This window comes from Eptesicus fuscus, chromosome 18 (genome assembly GCF_027574615.1).
Source record: "Eptesicus fuscus isolate TK198812 chromosome 18, DD_ASM_mEF_20220401, whole genome shotgun sequence".
NCBI classification, from domain to species: Eukaryota; Metazoa; Chordata; class Mammalia; order Chiroptera; family Vespertilionidae; genus Eptesicus; species Eptesicus fuscus.
Window position 1 is genome coordinate 59,765,227 of NC_072490.1, and position 14,942 is coordinate 59,780,168.

The 14,942-nt window shown below is 46.9% G+C and overlaps 1 pseudogene; it reads left to right on the forward strand.

Moving 5' to 3' along the window:
- Positions 1 to 5,955: 5,955 nt before the first annotated feature.
- LOC103297458 (protein SPT2 homolog) overlaps positions 5,956 to 14,942 on the forward strand; it is a 41,307-nt pseudogene continuing 32,320 nt past the window's right edge.

The following is a 14,942-nucleotide window of genomic DNA, read 5'->3' on the forward strand; positions in this document are numbered from 1 at the left end:
AAAGGAATCCTCGTGCACTGCTGGTGGGAATGCAGACTGGTGCAGCCACTGTGGAGAACAGTATGGAGTTTCCTCAAAAAACTAACAATGGAACTTCCATTTGACCCAGTAATCCCACTCCCAGGAATATATCCTAAGAAACTGGGAACACCAATCAAAAAGGATATATGCACCCCTATGTTCATAGCAGCACAATTCTCCATAGCTAAGATCTGGAAACAGCCTAGGTGCCCATCAGCAGATGACTGGATAATAAAACTATGGTACATCTACCTAATGGAATATTATGCTGCCATAAAAAAGAAGGAATTCTTACCATTTGCAGCAACCTGGATGGAATTGGAGAACATTATGCTGAGTGAAATAAGCCTGTCAATGAAAGAAAAATACTACATGATCTCACTCATTTATGGATAATAAAGAACATTATAAACTTGAACAAAAGGATAGATACAGAGGCAGTAAAGCATCAAACAGTCTGTCAAATTACAGCAGGAAGGTTAGGGAGAGGTGGGGAAGGTAAGAGATCAACCAAAGGACTTGTATGCATGCATATAAATATAACCAATGGACGCAAAATCTGGGGGGTGAGGGCATATATGGGAGTGGGGTGGGGGGTGAGCAATGGTAAGATATGTACACATATAATACCTTAATTAAAAAAAAAGAAAAAAGAAACTACGCAGGCCAGACGGGAATGGCAAGAAATATTCAAAGTGATGAACAGCAAGAACCTACAACCAAGATTACCCAGCAAAGCTATCATTTAGAATTGAAGGGCAGATAAAGAGCTTCACATATAAGAAAAAGCTAAAGGAGTTCATCACCACCAAACCAGGATTACATGAAATGCTGAAGGGTATTCTTTAAGAAGAGGAAGAAGAAAAAAAAAGGTAAAGGTAAAAATTATGAACAACAAAAAGACATCAAATACATACCTACCAACAAGTGAATCTAAAAACTAAGTGAGTAAAAAATCTGAAGAACAGAATGAACTGGTGAATATAATAGAATCAGGGACATAGAAAGGGAGGGGACGGACAATTCTCAGGGGGAAGGGGGCCTGAGGGGTGCAGGAAGAGACTGGACAAAAATCTTACACCTATGGATGAGGACAGTGGCGGCGGGTAAGGGTATGGGGTGGTGTGGGGTGGGGAATCAGGTGGAGGGGAGCTATGGGGGGGTGGGAAGAGGAACACCTGTAATAATCTGAACAATAAAGACTTATTATTAAAAAATGAAAAAATAAAACAAAGGAAGATAACTGCGTGTGGTTAACAAACCATTATCTTCCCCACCTGAGGCGAAGTGGGAGGGGAAAGAAAAAAGCCGGAGGTTTCCAAGAGGCAGAATGGAAGGCGGTACTTGGGTGCTTGCCGAACTGGGAAGGGCGGAGAAATTCGCAAAACCCTGCCCAGCATCATGTTCATTAAATATCCAGTTGTCAGCGCTGGTATTAACCAGGATGGGACCGAAATGGAACAGGGCCAGAACGGACCGGGACGAGAAGCGGGTGGCTGGTGCCTGTTTGTGACATCACAAGCCCACCCAGGCCAGCGGAGGGAACTAAGGCTGCCCTGGGGCACAGCAGCTAGAGAAAGGGCGGTTCTTGAATGGGGATGGTCCGCAAAGGATGATCCTGGAGGCATAGGACTCCCAGTTAGATAATAATTGGCTTAAAAAAAATCTCTAAGTTGTTAAGATATAAAGCTTTTCAGTAAAAATCTAAAGGAGAACAAGGGCAGACAGGAATGAGACCCTTGTCCTGCCTTCCCCCTCCCTATGCAACCAGGGAAGATCTGAGGGAGAGCCAAGATGGCAATTTACAATCCCAGCCTCCCCCTCGGGAGGAGAGCTCTGTGGATAAGGCTCCAACTGCCACGAGGTCACTGCACCACCGGAAACCTTTTCTAGGCTGTGAAAGGAGTTGGAGCAGTTAAAAAAAAAAAAGAGTTAAAAATGCTGCTGGAGGAGCCTCGTGGCTCTGCTGACTAGCAGACTAAGAGGGGGAGTGACCTGGACGTCCGCCATGGCTGTCTGGGAACAAGAGCACCCGACTGGCCCTGGGCACTTCCAGCAGAGGTAAGAATTACAAACCAGGAGCCTCAGTGGGACCATAACAACATGGACCATAGAGGGCACATGTGAGACCTTAGGGAGCTAATCATTAAAGGAATTAAGAAAGCAATTGCCAGTCTCAGAACCTAAGTAAAGCCTTTAATATTCAACAAGGCAAAGAAGGGTCTCCCGAATTTACCAAGACTAAAAGATCAAATGAGGAAGTACTCTGGGCCAGATCCTGAGGACCTGTTGGGCCAAGAAATATTATAAATTACACTAGAGGCCCGGTGCACGAAATTCATGCACGGGGGTACCTCAGCCTTACCTGCACCCTCTCCAATCCGAGAGCCCTCAGGGCATGTCCTGCTGACGGCTTAGGCCCACTCCCTGTGGTTCTCTGCTCTCTGTGGGGCTTGCCTGCTCCACACCATAGCGATGGGCAAGCAAGCCCTGCTGGGTGCTGCCTGCAGCTGCGCTTGTCTGCTCCTGGGTTGCCGCGGCAACAGCCAAGCAGGCCCTGCTGGGTGCTGCCTGCAAGCCCACTTGCCTGTAGTGGGTCACCGGCAGCTACCACCAAGCAGGCCCTGCTGTCTGCTGTCAAGCTGCACCGCTGGACCCACCCCCAGGCCCACCCTGAGGTTGCCTGTCCAGCCCTGCCTGGCTCCCCGGGCCCCACAGCAGCTGCGGCTGCTGGGGTCTGGCCCTGCCTCCCTCTTTGGCCCTTGAAGCAGCCTCGGCGGCTGCTGACCAGGCCCTCCCCCAGTGCAGGTGCATGGAGGCGGGTCTAGGCACTGCCGCCCCCATCCTGCCCCTTGAACGCTGATGGAGGTGGGTCCTGGTGCCGCGGCGGCCGTGGGGGCGGGGTCTCTCCAGAGGCGGTAGTGGTGGTGGCGGGGTCTCTCTGGGGGGGGTGGCGGTGGCGCCCGGACCCGTCCCCATCCACCGCCACCACTCGGACCTGCGAACACTGAGGGGTCTCCCCTCAGCGGCGATGGATCTGGCCATTGAGAGGCCACCCCAAGTCCCGGCCCCCTGCCTCCCGCTGCCCAATCGTGGGCGTATCGGAGTGATGTTTATTTGCATATTACTCTATTATTAGATAGGATTTGTCACCAATAGTTGGCCTGACCTCTCAAGAAAGTGACCTAGGAAGGGCTGGCCTGGAGGGCCAGAAACAGAAGGGGCAGCACTAACCTTAGGTGATGTATTTCTAAGGAAGAAGGTAGCAGTTTATACATAATTTTCCAAAGTCTTTGGTAACTTAAAACTTTGTAGTTTGCTGAATTAAATAATAAAATTTATTAAATATCTAGGTATTTTAAAATGAAATATTAATGTTTGCCTCATATGAAAAATCTAGAGGATAGGTATGAATCTATTAACTAAATATGTCTTGTATTTTATTTGAGATATATCCTTAAAATATAAATGTATTACTAACCTGAGAAATGCTAAGTATTTAACTTGCCACCTAAAATTTGAGGCTTCTAAGAGTTAAAAGTTCAAATTAAGTTGGGAGAAATTATATGGTTGTAAAAATGCATAAAGTATAGAAATTCATTTTTGAGAAAAATAATTCTGTCATTTTCTTTTAGAATAATTATTATTCTTTTAGAATAATTAGAAAAAGTGTGTTGATAAATGTTAATCTAAGAAATGCTGGATGTTTACTTTTTGGAAATTATTGAAAAAATTAATGTTTCTAAGAATGAAGAATTCTAATACATTAAAAAAAAAAGAGGTCTGTACAAATTGCTGATGGTGTGAAGGAAAGAAAGAATACCAGAATGGAGATGCTTAATGGAAGGATTGAGACATGGTTATGCATTTTGAAGGAAAAAGAAGATGGTTTCTAAAGGTGGTTATTTCTGGAAGTTGTAAAAATGTTTTTGAAAGTTGTAAGAATGTCTGTGGAAATTATAAGAAGTTTATAAAAATGAAATGTTAAAAGGAAATTGATTAAATGATATAGGCCAGTAAGCCAGGACAGAGCAGGGAAACTGAAATATTAAAACAGCAGTTTGCAACCACATAGGAAACTGTCTTCCTTAAACCAACGACACTTAAGAGTCAATGATTTGCATTTTTCCTCCCTAAACAGAGGGTAAATAGCTTATGCCAAAGTACTTAGGAAGACTAATGGGAGAAATCCAATTAGTGTCATTTGTTGTCCACACCCAAGGACAAATGAAGTTAGAAAATAAGCCTTATTTTGGTTAGTTCTTTTCTAGTAAAATAATTATGTTATATTTATCAGGTATTTAATAAAAAGATCATCTTTTAATCATAGGAACTGAAGTTTGCTGGCCTATGTTCCTGTCTAATATACTTTTAATACTATAATCTTTTGGTAAAATCAAGTTTGACAATCTTCCTAGGGTTTGAATTTTAAGAAAAGTTTTTTTTACCTAGAGTTAGTTGGTTGTAGGTGATTCCAATAGACCCTCAAGATCTTCCTACAATGGAAACTAGAGACCAATTTCTTAAGAACTATGTACTGGGTATCTCTTCTATTTTATTTATTTATTTATTTTTTAATATATTTAAAAAAATATATTTTATTGATTTTTCACAGAGAGGAAGGGAGAGGGATAGAGAGCCAGAAACATCGATGAGAGAGAGACATCGACCAGCTGCCTCCTGCACATCCCCCACCAGGAGATGTGCCCGCAACCAATGTACATGCCCTTGACCGGAATCAAACCTGGGACCTTCCAGTCCGCAGACCGACGCTCTATCCACTGAGCCAAACCGGTTTCGGCAGGTATCTCTTCTACTTTAATCTCTCTCAGGTTAGAAGGCCTGACCCAAGGCCCTCTTGAGTTGCCGGTTTATCATCATTGACTGGAAGACTACGTTTGTTCTAATCAAGATTTGGAAGGGAAGCAAGTTGGAACCCTCCTGGGAAGGACCCTACCTATCTTTTTTAATATATATTTTATTGATTTTTTACAGAGAGGAAGGGAGAGGGATAGAGAGCTAGAAACATCGATGAGAGAGAATCATCGACCAGCTGCCTCCTGCACACCCCCTACCAGGGATGTGCCCGCAGCCAATGTACATGCCCTTGACCGGAATCGAACCTGGGACCTTTCAGTCCGCAGACCGACGCTCTATCCATTGAGCCAAACCGGTTTCGGCAACCCTACCTATCTTGCTTACCACAGAGACTGCTGTTTGGACTGCAGAGCGAGGTTGGACCCATTACACATGGGTTAAGGGTGGACACATCTCAACTTGAGCCACCATACCAGGACATATCCCCTTGAAAGTGATGCTAAAAACTGTGAGCTGTCTTAATAAGCATCATGTACTGGGCTCTATTTGCTTAAGGAATCTGGCAAATTGCAGGGGTTTACAATGTGGGCTGGAGATATGTGTACAATCTGGATCATGCTTACCCAGTTAAGTTATCAGTTATGGATAACTTGAATGACTTGGATATTTCAGCTTTTAGGTCAAAAGATTGGCTAGGACTAGATTTAGGAGTAGAGGTCACAGGATAAGATCCCCTAGGCCACTGCCACCACCATGCAAAGAGAAGTAGGACATAAGGAAATGAATGCCTGGGTGGAATGGATTAGATATTCTGTACACTCCCTGAATAAAAGCGACTGTTGCGCTTGCGTGGCAGGAAGGCTAGAGGCCCAAGGGGTCCCGTTCCCATTCGGATGGACCTCAGACAGTAATGGGATGGAATGTGTGCTTGCCTTGTACCAGGAGGAAACCACTGGGGAAACGCTTCCTGGAAGACTCTCACCCTGTTGTTCCCATTCAACAGAGGTAAAGAGCTAGGACAACAATCCAGCCCATCCTCCGACATAAACTATACCTCCTGCCTCTCAAGGGGGGAACAGTGCTCAGAGTTTATGAAGAATGCATCCAGATGCGTAAATGGCCGAGTATTCTCAGAAGCCCATCATGCTGCACTGTCGGTACCCCGTGCTGATGTCTGGAGGTGTCATGGGGGACCCTGACTTGTGGCCTTGCCCAGCAAATGGAGTAGATCTTGTGCTCTGATACAATTGGCTATCCCTTTCATGTTGGCATATCATAAACCTTTTCTTCTTCTTTTTTTAAAATATATTTTATTGATGTTTTCACAGAGAGGAAGGGAGAGGGACAGAGAGCTAGAAACATCGATGAGAGAGAAACATGGACCAGCTGCCTCCTGCACACCCCCCGCTGGGGATGTGCCCACAACCAAGGTACATGCCTTTGACCGGAATCGAACCTGGGACCCTTCAGTCCCCAGGCCGACGCTCTATTCACTGAGCCAAACCGGTTTCTTTGATCCCCATATACACACATTGGGTTCTAGGAGGAGTGCCAAGGAGTTTAAGGCTAGAAATCAGATTACTGTAGGGTTTGAGTACTGTATTGGTGGCCCACTGTGAACAAGAATGTGGTGGATTAGTTATATTTTCTAGAACCAGCCAAGACTTGTTAACTAGGCTTGAGATGCAGCTAAAGGGATAGTGAACAGCTAGATGCCAGCAGCAGGGTGCCCCGGGAGAACAGGATGTAATGTTGGGGCCAGTGCTGTGCATTCATCCCTGACAACACAGCAGACGGACTATCACTGAGCCTAAGGCACTGGCAGTTTTAGTGACGAGTGAGCTGGAGCCTAGGATCGAGGTCCTTTCTCTGATGCACTAGAACAATGGTGTCCACTTCACCCCTTTGTTTAGGAGCTACAGCGTTGGGATGTCACATCATCCCATGTCTTATCCAAGGATTAATTGAAACAGCATTGACCAAACAGCAAATTAGTCTCCTCCTAGACCAGTGATGGCGAACCTATGACACGCGTGTCAGCACTGACACGCGTAGCCATTTCTGATGACACGTGGCCGCTGAGGCGGCCGCATGCCGAGGATGAAACATTTGCTGCTCCTGAGGATGAAACATTTGCAAAATAATGTTTTTTCCTCAAAGTGACACACTACCCGAGTTATGCTCAGTTTTTTGGCGAAGTTTGACACACCAAGCTCAAAAGGTTGCTCATCACTGTCCTAGACACTGCAGAACAAGAAAGTCAATGGATGTCAGCAGAGTTTGAAGAAAAGAGTTTAAATAAAGAAAAGGGGGGAATTGTGAGAATAAACAAGTCATCTTTTCTGTCAAAGAACAGTTTAGACAGCCGCCATTTTGGACCGCGTGACTTGGCAGCCACCATGTTGGCTGCATGGCTTGCAGCTCCCCTGGGGGCTGCCCTTTGAATTAGCCAATCGCGAAAGACTGTGTGCCTGAGCTCCAATCAAGAGCAAGGGACAGGTCACACGCGTCAGAGATTATAAAGCCAAGCAGACAGTCTGCTCGGTGTGCACGCTCTTCCAGACCATGTGTGTGCACCCTTCTACGTAGAAGTAAATATGTTTGCCTTTGAAAGGGCAGAGACTCCATTTTTGTGCAAGGCCTTTCATCCTGTCCCCAAAACAACCTCCCTTCCGGAAGGCCGTGGGAAAGCAGTTGGGCCCAAATTAGGCTATACTGTAGCATGCTGCTTTCCCCATCAGGAAGTAGCAAGGCATAGCTCAGACCCGGGAATGGGTTAATCATTCCCTGTCCTTGCGTGTGCACCATAAGGACCTGCTGTAAGTCCCTGCTGAAAAACCCTGAAATAAAACCCTGACCTGGAGCTGACCAATCGAGGTCAGCCAACTCAGGAGCCCACCTCTTCCCCTGCCCCAGACCCCTATAAGACCTTTGTCTTGTTGAAGCTCGCTCTCTCCCCACCTCGCCGCTGTGCCGGTGTGTGTGTGTGTGTGTGTGTGGGACTGAGCTCGAGCTAGCTCGAATAAAGGCTCTTTGCTTTTGCATTGGACTCGGCTCCCTGGTGGTCTTTGGGGATCACGAAATCTGGGCATAACACCTTGCTGCCTGGCTCCTGAATGTTTTGTATTCTACCAGAACCCCTGACTTGGGGGGCTCGCCTTATTTCTAACATAGGGAACTTAGAAATCCAGAAACAACTACAAGGACTTGGAAAAACTGTCTTTGAGGTCCACAGATGGGTTATTCTCTCTAGGAACAGCTGCACATTCTTACAAACCTGGAGACCAGGTTTGGGTAAAGGATTGGAAAAAGGAGCCCCTCAAGCCTAGATCTAATATGACTGGAAGGGACCCTATCCAGTCATATTAACCACCCCCACAGCTCTTAAGGTTGCAGGATTAAACACCTGGATCCACCACTCCTGGGTGAAGGCAGCCCACCAGCCGAGTGACATCCTGTCTGAGTGGAAGGTGACCTCTGATTAGAAACACCCCGTGCGGATCACCTGCAAGAAGACAGCAGACCGGACTGAGCAACCTGCTCCAAGGAATTCAGATAACACCCTGCTGAATTCTCCCTAACACTAATCTTTCTTTCTTATCTCCTCCTAATGTAACAGGCTCTAGTATTTCTGGATAATCACTGGTTTTATCTAATAATTCTTATTTTGTTTTTTTATGAGTGCCAGTGGAATCTGAGACTAGTACTAGGAGTAGAACCCATCTGCTCTTGCTGGGCTACAGAAGCACAATAAAATTACTTCTCCCCACATAGCAAGGAAACAAAGGCCTTATCATAAATTGTTGGATTACACCTTGTCATGCCATCCTTTGCTCCTTGCTTAGAAACTCGCTACCCAAATATGCTAGACTGGGTAGTCTGCGAGAAAACCCAATCAAGCCAGATTTTTGTTAGCTATACTTATCAGCCTGTGGCATGTTACGACTCTACTATCAAATGCACGTGTGTGTGTGTGTGTGTGTGTGTGTGTGTGTGTGTGTAGGGGGATTGTATTGGATGGAAATAAATAATAATAGGACCTGTCATGGCCAATGTGCAGCTAACTAATGTTGCTCCTATTTGTTTCAGCAGTACGCAGGGCCAACATCCAACAGGTCACCTCCCAGATGAACTATGCAACTCTACCCCCAAGGCTGAAAACACCACCTACCCCTGGGGCCCCCTGCAGTAACATTCTATGCCTGTGGGACCACTGCTTACCTCTGCTTGCCTGGAAACTGGATGGGAATGCCTTTAAACTTCAGATGGTCCTACACACCAGAAGAACTCCCTACAACCCCTCTGAGAGTAAGAAGCAGGATGCTAACCCTTTGGACATTGTCTCTTTCCAGTAGGAAGTAGCTAAGAGTGGTTGTCACCCCTGTTCACCATAACATCCCATGGTTGTTGTTCTATAAGGCTAAAAGAAGCTTGTGGGACAAGACGGGGTGGGGAATGAGGAAGAAATTGGTCTTGCAAGGCATGTCAGGCCATAAAAACTGTGAACAATGCACTGACCTGAGGGCGGGGGGGAGGGTTATCACTGGCCCCAGGACAGATCATCGGATATGGCCTGGGGATCCCCAACACTTGGGGGCCTTCCTGTAAGCCCACAAAAGGGGGCAGAACCATATCTGCAAGACAAAGACCCCTCCCTTTCTCTAGGAAACATGTTTGGTATTTCTTCGGTCTTCTGCAACAGTTGAACCAATTGGGAAAGTAATGATTTTAAAGGAGTTTCCATAAGAGGAACATAATTCTGAAACTGAACATTTGTTGTAGGATGTTTCACCACAACTTTCGGCCCTTTCCAGCACAGACATTGACAAGGTCAAATCAGCCACTCCTATTAGAGTAACTAACTTTGGTAATACTCTGTGTTGTGGGGTCGAAACCTGGAGTCAAAAATAAGACCACCGGAGGCTACTAATTGATTAAGAAAAGCAGGCAAGGATTTATTGAACTGGCCAGGACGGCCGTGAGGGCACCACACACAGGTGGCCACCCTCATGGTGTAGGCAGTCCTTTTAAAGGTCCAAACCACAAGAATTTCCCTTTGTTCTAAATTCTAAATACATTGGAATGTGGATCTATCTTGCGACAAAACCAAAACTGAGCAGGGTTAATAATCTCTAAAGGTAGTCAACTCCTGGAGCCACTGAGTCAGTGGGAATCAATCTCCTGTGGTTCTGGTCCACAGGCACAGGAAAATGACCTTTGTGAGGTGGGATGGATTAATGTGAGTTTCCAGGTCTCAATCTGGAGCTGAGGTAACTACCCTATTGTTTAAGCAAGTAAGTGAGTGCAGAAGCCAGAATAGCAGGGTTAAAATTTAAACAGCAGTTTTTACCTAAGTATAGTTGCTACCATATTTCATTCCCCACTGGTTTTATATGCATGAGTCAAATCATGGACTCATCTTACTTCTTTTAAGGGCATTCTCTGTCCTGTTTCTGCTCTCTCGTCCCCTAGCACATCTAGCCTTACTTAGCCCTGGACTTTCTCACTGGCTAGCAAAAATGTTCTTACAGTTACCAAGGCCCCTAGTACCACAGTCCCCATCAGTACTGTCCACACTGAAGTCCAGTTCCCCTCCTGCAGATGTCGAATCTCCTCTTGGCCTGCGTGGAGCCCAGGCTAGGGATCTCATGGGTGAGGCCGCTAATTGCTAGGATCCAGGCCGTTTCCTGGTGCAGGAGCTGGGAGTGGTGTAGCCAGGTCTGGATGCTATCTACTTCAACAGCTGTGGGCGTGCTCAGGATAACAGTGTAGTGTCCCTTTCAGATTGGGGTGAGTCCTTGGGCAGTGAACTTCTTTACACACCGAGTCCCCGGGCTGGAAGGGATGTACAGGGTCTGCGGTGGGCACTGGCAGTGCATCTCGAGCAAGCTTATGGGTGGCTCTCTGGGTATACTGCAGAGCCTGTAAGGACTTGAGTAAGGGAATGGTTATGAATTCCAGCTTTCAGTTTCTACTTGACCCTGGGAAGGATGGGGGGAGGTCTACTATACATGACCTCAAAAAAAGGGGGAACCCCTCCTGGTAGGGGGTACACCTGGCCCAAAAGAGGGCGAAGGGCATGAGGTTGGTCCAGTTTTCACCGGTTTCTAGGACAAATTTAGTTAAACTCCTTTTTAGAGTCCTGCTCATGCCTGTCCTAAGGCTTGAGCTATACTTTGAGATACCTTGGCTACAAAGGCGGGCTATTATCTGATCCTATGACTACTGGCAGCCTGAATTTAGGTATAATCTCCTGGAGTAATTTCTTGACAACTATAGAGGCAGTTTGTGTCCTAGTGGGGTATGCTTCAACCCAACCCAAGAAGGTATCTCTGAGAACTAGCAGGTATTTGTACCCTGACGCTGGTGGCTTAATCTCTGTGAAATCCACCCCCCAATGCTCTCCTGGGGAATTTCCCTGGGGCCCGAATTCCCAGAGGGACCCTCTTACCTTACTTAGCATTTACCTGTGCACAGACTACTTCTTGTGACTATGCTTTAAATTACCTTATCTAAGCTTGGTAGTACCTGTCTCGCAGAGGTTCAGAGGTGATGCCTAGGTGGGTAGCCTGGTGTAACTGGGCAACTAATGTCCGACCTAGAGCCTCTGGGACCAACAATCTGTCATCTGGTAGGGTCCACCAACCATCTGGTCTTTTGATGGCTTGCTTCTGTTCTGCCAATTTCTCCTCTTGTTTGGTGTAGGAGGGGGTCTGTGGCAGGTCCGGATCCGGTAGGGTTACTAAGACTTGTAAAGGCCCCACTGGTTTTAGGGCAGCTTCCTTGGCAGTTTGGTCTGCAGCTCTATTTCCTCTGGCTTCAATTGTCTCTCCTTTCTGATGTCCTTTGCAGTGCACTATTGCAGCTGCCCTTGGGAGCCAGATGACCTCTGATGAGGCTAAAATCTCTTAATGTCCTTTCCGGCTGAAGTTGGTAACCCTCTTTCCTGGGGGATGGCACTGTCAGCTTTTTGTGCCATGGTTCCCCTATTCAGGGACTGCGCCAAAATGGTGCGATCCAGGGTGACTACCTCTGCCCCTGCATATCAGATGCTATCCTGAACATAACTTCTCCCATCAGTGAACAGTACCTCGTCTGGTGATGATAGCAGGACATCTGTCAGGTCTGAGCAAGCTGTTTGTACTGCGTCTGCTACCTCTATGTAGTTATGAATGGGTTCCTCTGGATTATCACCTGGGAGCAGGCTGGCAGGGTTGATGGCCAGTGTCTTATGGAACCGGTTACAGGGCTGGTCCAGGAGAAAAGCTTGGCACTGGGTGATCCTGGTGTTTGACATCCATCTCTCTGGAGCACCTTGAAGGAGGGCCTCCACACCATGGGGTGTTGTCAGGGCTACTTCCTGGCCCAGAGTCTGCTTATCTGCCTCCTTCACCAGCAATGCTGGGGTGGCTACTTCCCTGAGGCACACTGGCCACCCTGTTGCCATGGGGTCTAGTCTCTTAGACAGATAGGCTACAGGTCTCTTCCAGGGACCTAGAGTCTGAGTGAGAACCCCTTTGGCAATGCCCCTTACCTCATTCACGTAGAGGTGGAAGGGCTTCATGATGTCTGGCAAGACTAGGGCAGGTGTTGAGATGAGAGCCTTCTTTAGCTCCTCAAAGGCCCGTTGTTCTACTTTGGTCCAGTTCAGTGGCCGAGTTCCTTCTGAGGTCCACAGTCCTCTTTGATGTCCAAGGAAAATAGGCAGTTAGTCTGGTAGCTCCCTGGACTGATGTCTTCATAGAGGTTACAGGTACCATCGGCTCTGTCAGGACTGAATAGGCTGCCCAGTGTCCACCAAGAAACTAACTGGTTTGCCCCCCACTTGTAAGGTTACCCTGGGGGCTTAATGGAAAGGAGCCCCAGTCCTGTCAGTCCTCTTCCTCTAAGTTAAAGACCCTTGGAGTCCGAGTCTCCCCTTTTGCTTCTCTAGCTAACCTGCCAGGTCATTCTCTCCTCCAGTGCCCCTGCTTCCTATAATAGGCATACTAATTCCTTCTTATCTGTTGCTGGCCTTTCTTTTAACCCTTTCTCTGCTAACAATCAATATTCTAGTATTGTATGCTATTTTAAAACATTTAGAAAAGGCAGAGGGAGGAGGGAGCAGGCCTAGCACCCTGTTTCCCAGACCTCCAGCTGCTTGAAATTCAAACTGCTATATTTTTCCTAAGAGATAATGGGGGAATTTCTAGTTGCCCCCCAACAGAACACACCTTTAAGCCCCCTAACAGAACACAGTGAAAAGTGTCCAAGGAGTCGCCAGGGGTTCTTGCGTCTCATTGGGGCGCAGGGGGTCATAAGGGAATTTCCCTCTTAGCCGCTTCTCTAGCTACTCAAAACAACTCCTGGAGGCAGGGAGCGCGGCGTGGGTCCCAGGTGGCCAAGGAGGGCTCCCACTAAAGCGTTTTCATCTGGCAGTCCAATCTCTGTTCCCACTGGGAAAAGCGCTTGCCTCCTGCCAGCAAAGGTGGTGTGGGGGGAACCGGTGACCCTTACACTGCAATCAGACTTCCTGACCTTTCTGAAAAGCACCTCTGCTTGAGTGTGTTTCCATTAAAATTACTGATTTTAAAACTATAACTTAAGAGTTGATACACACACACAAGGACCAAGTGGCCCACAAAATATTTTCCTTTCCTTCTAAAGACTTTGCAATGTACTGTAATCATGAATCACATCAAACTTAAATGGCCAATTGAAACACTTCTGAGACCGTTTCTCCACCACTGATTAAGACTGGGTGGCAGCAGGTGTCAGAAATAAGATTCATTTAGTTTTTGAGCTTGCTGGGCAGACTTGGTGACTTTGCCAGCTCTGGCTTCCTTCTTGTAAATAGTTAACTTTAAAATTTGGTCCCTGCTTTTAACCTCTTTGGACCACAATTGTTACAACTTCATACCTTCAAATTAATAAACATATTCAGAAATTTTGTTAGGCGGGCCGATTCCTCCTCTGACAGAGAGCAAGCACTCCTGGGAAAAAGAAATCCCAGTGGCCACTCAGGGGGGTTGCTATCTGTCATAGCACTCAGCCTTAAATAAATTAAATGTTTCTTTTTTCTTCTCACAGACTTCCACACTGACATGAACAAATAATTATACTCAGGCAGACAAACAAAATATCAAACAAACATCTGTACTTACACCCTTTCAGTATACAAGTACTCTTACAGTCTTGGGATCTGAGCAGATAACAGGAACAGACGTAGGGGCCTCCTTTTCCCACATCCCAGGACAGGATTTTTGACCCACGTTTTAGCAAAACAGAAATGGCACTCATGTTGGACAAAGGAAACAAGACTTGCAAACTCCGCCGCCCCACCGCAGCCTCTGCTTTTTCTGGCTCTGCTGCCACCCCCGCCGCAGGCTAGTGGGCGGGACCAGTATGTTGAAGGAAAAAAAAAAGTTAAAACCATTTCTGGAGTCTGAGACTGTGAGGGAAAAGTCATCCTGCAGTCTGGCATTGACCTGGGAAAAAGAGTGCTTAGTCGGGGAGGGACAGGTTACATATAGAGCATTATTCTAGGAGAGGCAAAACCTTGTAAGGAACCTTGATAAAAACCTCAGTAATCTATTCACACAGTCAAAGGTTAACAGAAGGGAAGAACCACTCAATGTCTTCCAAGAGGATTTCAACAAACTGACAACAAACTGACAAAACCTTGACAAATCAAAACTCAACAAATAATACACACATAGGGCCCAAATATGACAGACACAAGACAAAAAGATAAAACAAACAGTCCTGACACCAACACGACAAAACACAAAACAAACACCTGTTGAGAGGGAGAGCCTCCAGCCCCTTCTGGGGGGTTCCTCTCTCCTCTCACCTTGGGCCGAGGACACCGTCGTGTCCTTCAGCCAGAGCCTGGAGGTTATGCTGTGTCCAGCCCTCTGACAGACTCACCCTTGAGATCTCAACCTAGGCGCCTTACCTCCTGTGAGACCAGTCTTCCCATTTTTCAATAAATCCTTGCGGCTCCTGTCTCTGGCTAAGGTCCCCGAAAGGAGGGAGAGCCTCCAGCCCCTACTGGGGGGTCCCTCTCTCCTCTCGCAGGAGGGAGAGCCTCCGGCCCCTACTGGGGGGTCCCTCTCTCCTCT